The sequence below is a fragment of the Bidens hawaiensis genome, unplaced genomic scaffold, assembly GCF_021521415.1.
Source record: "Bidens hawaiensis isolate Kalapana, Puna unplaced genomic scaffold, B.hawaiensis_p1.1 tig00024247_1, whole genome shotgun sequence".
NCBI classification, from domain to species: domain Eukaryota; kingdom Viridiplantae; phylum Streptophyta; class Magnoliopsida; order Asterales; family Asteraceae; genus Bidens; species Bidens hawaiensis.
The window spans coordinates 132,941-135,007 of NW_027493817.1; the positions used below are offsets into that span (position 1 = coordinate 132,941).

General features: G+C 34.4%; 1 pseudogene; it reads right to left on the reverse strand.

Annotated features, from left to right (window-relative positions):
• Positions 1 to 214: 214 nt before the first annotated feature.
• On the reverse strand, positions 215 to 1,518 carry LOC143568915 (PR5-like receptor kinase pseudogene; annotated as a pseudogene).
• Positions 1,519 to 2,067: the final 549 nt, after the last annotated feature.

The following is a 2,067-nucleotide window of genomic DNA, read 5'->3' on the forward strand; positions in this document are numbered from 1 at the left end:
ATGTGTTATGAGCAATTGTAACGCCCCGATGATAACTCACCATTGGTCAAGCTATGACAAGTTAGGCTCTGTTATCAATCGATGTCAGATTTACACAACATAATTATGGGCGTAGTTTTCAAAATAACGAATATGGCCAATAAAATTTGGGCATAAAATTCTATTAACCACTTAGTTTTAATTTAATTAAAATTTACTATAAGAACATTATTTGCTGGGTCAACAACATCCTGTTTGACTCGTACAAAAACTTTCATCGAATAATCACATTTTTCAAAAAAATGCCATATTAAGTCGTCCTATTGTTCATATGACAATCCAAACCTTTTCATGACATGCTATTCTAGCTCCTTGCTAATAGCACAATCATCAAATACATAAACAGTTGTACATGCCATTGTTAGTTTATTAGTTTATAGGAGCTAACGAACATAATGACATGTACATATGTTACAACCTATCATGTAGAAGAATGAGGATGCATTGAATCTGTAGATGGGGAATCTACATGCCTTGATGGAGAAGACAAATAAGGTTTTGGAGGGATTTCCAGCGATGCTAACTCCCCTTCTAACATTTCCAACACTTTTGTGATTGTCGGTCGGCTCAAGGGATTTGTTTGTATGCACCACAAGCCCACAATAATCATCTTCCTTGCAATATGGTTATCTTCATCGCTCACAATCTCATTCAATCCGAGTTGTTCCTCACGCAATTCAACCTTCTTATATATCCAATGAGGAAAGTATATCTCACTTGTGTGATCCACTCCGACCTCTATGTTTTTCCTCCCACGAACCATTTCTAGAATCATCATTCCATAACTATAAACATCTGATTTATGGGAAACCTCTCCAAAATTCCTAGAAAATAGTTCAGGAGCAATATAACCAGGTGTTCCTCTCATATGGGACATGGATATCTTGCTTTCTTTCTCACGGAACAACTTAGCCATTCCAAAGTCGGATATCTTAGGACCAAAATCGTTATCCAGTAGGATATTATGTGGCTTAATGTCAAAATGTATTATTGGTGTGCTACAACCCTTACACAAGTATTCTAGACCTCGAGCAATCCCAATTGCAATATGGTGCAACTTCTCCCACCCAAGTTGGCTACTACTTGAAGAACCATGTCTGTATATGAATCTCTCAAGGGAACCATTAGGCATGAATTCATAGATTAAAGCTCTTTGACGACCTTCCAAACAAAATCCCAAAAGACTTACAATTTTAACATGGGAAGTCCTACCAACACTTGCAACTTCATTAATGAACTCTTGCCCATCACCTTTTACTTCACTTAAAACCTTAACGGCTACAGGAATTTGGTTTCTTAGAACCCCTTTGTACACTGTACCAAAACCACCTTTGCCTAGTTTAACCTTAAATGAGTTTGTCATCTTCTCAACTTGTGCATAAGAGTACCTTTTTGGAGCTAAGAATTCATTATTCTTTAGAAACAACTCAACTTTGAAATTGTACTTCGCAATTTTTCTCGTTTTAGTTTTCCTTTTTAAGCATAAGATTTTTGATGACTAGTATTGTTATAAAGCCTATGCCAAGAACTGTAACAGTCAAAAGATGTAAGTTCATATAAGTTTGTTTTTAAAATTAAATAAGTTACAACTATATATCAACATGAAAACAAAAATTAAATAGGTTCACATGAAAACAAAAAAAAAGTTTTATAATAAGTTACCCAAGACCCAAATCTCCCCGCGCAATTTTCTTCTTGCATATACAAAAAAGAAAACATTGCAATATCACTTCAGGAGAGTTTTTTTAGATTTAAACTATGGATATAAGACATGTTTTATTTTATTAATGTTTTTGCCATTATGTATGTTCATTTGATTTTAAGGAAATGCCTATGGAAATATGGATACAACTATATATCAACATACAACATTTTACTGTATTCCAACTATATATATTCATCCAAACATTTGCAATCTACGTGGCTACGTACATACCTTACCCTTGTGCACACACTGTGACAGCTAATCTTCTAAAGTATGGGACATACACAAATATTGTTTACGATTAATCCATTCTAATAGCTGCA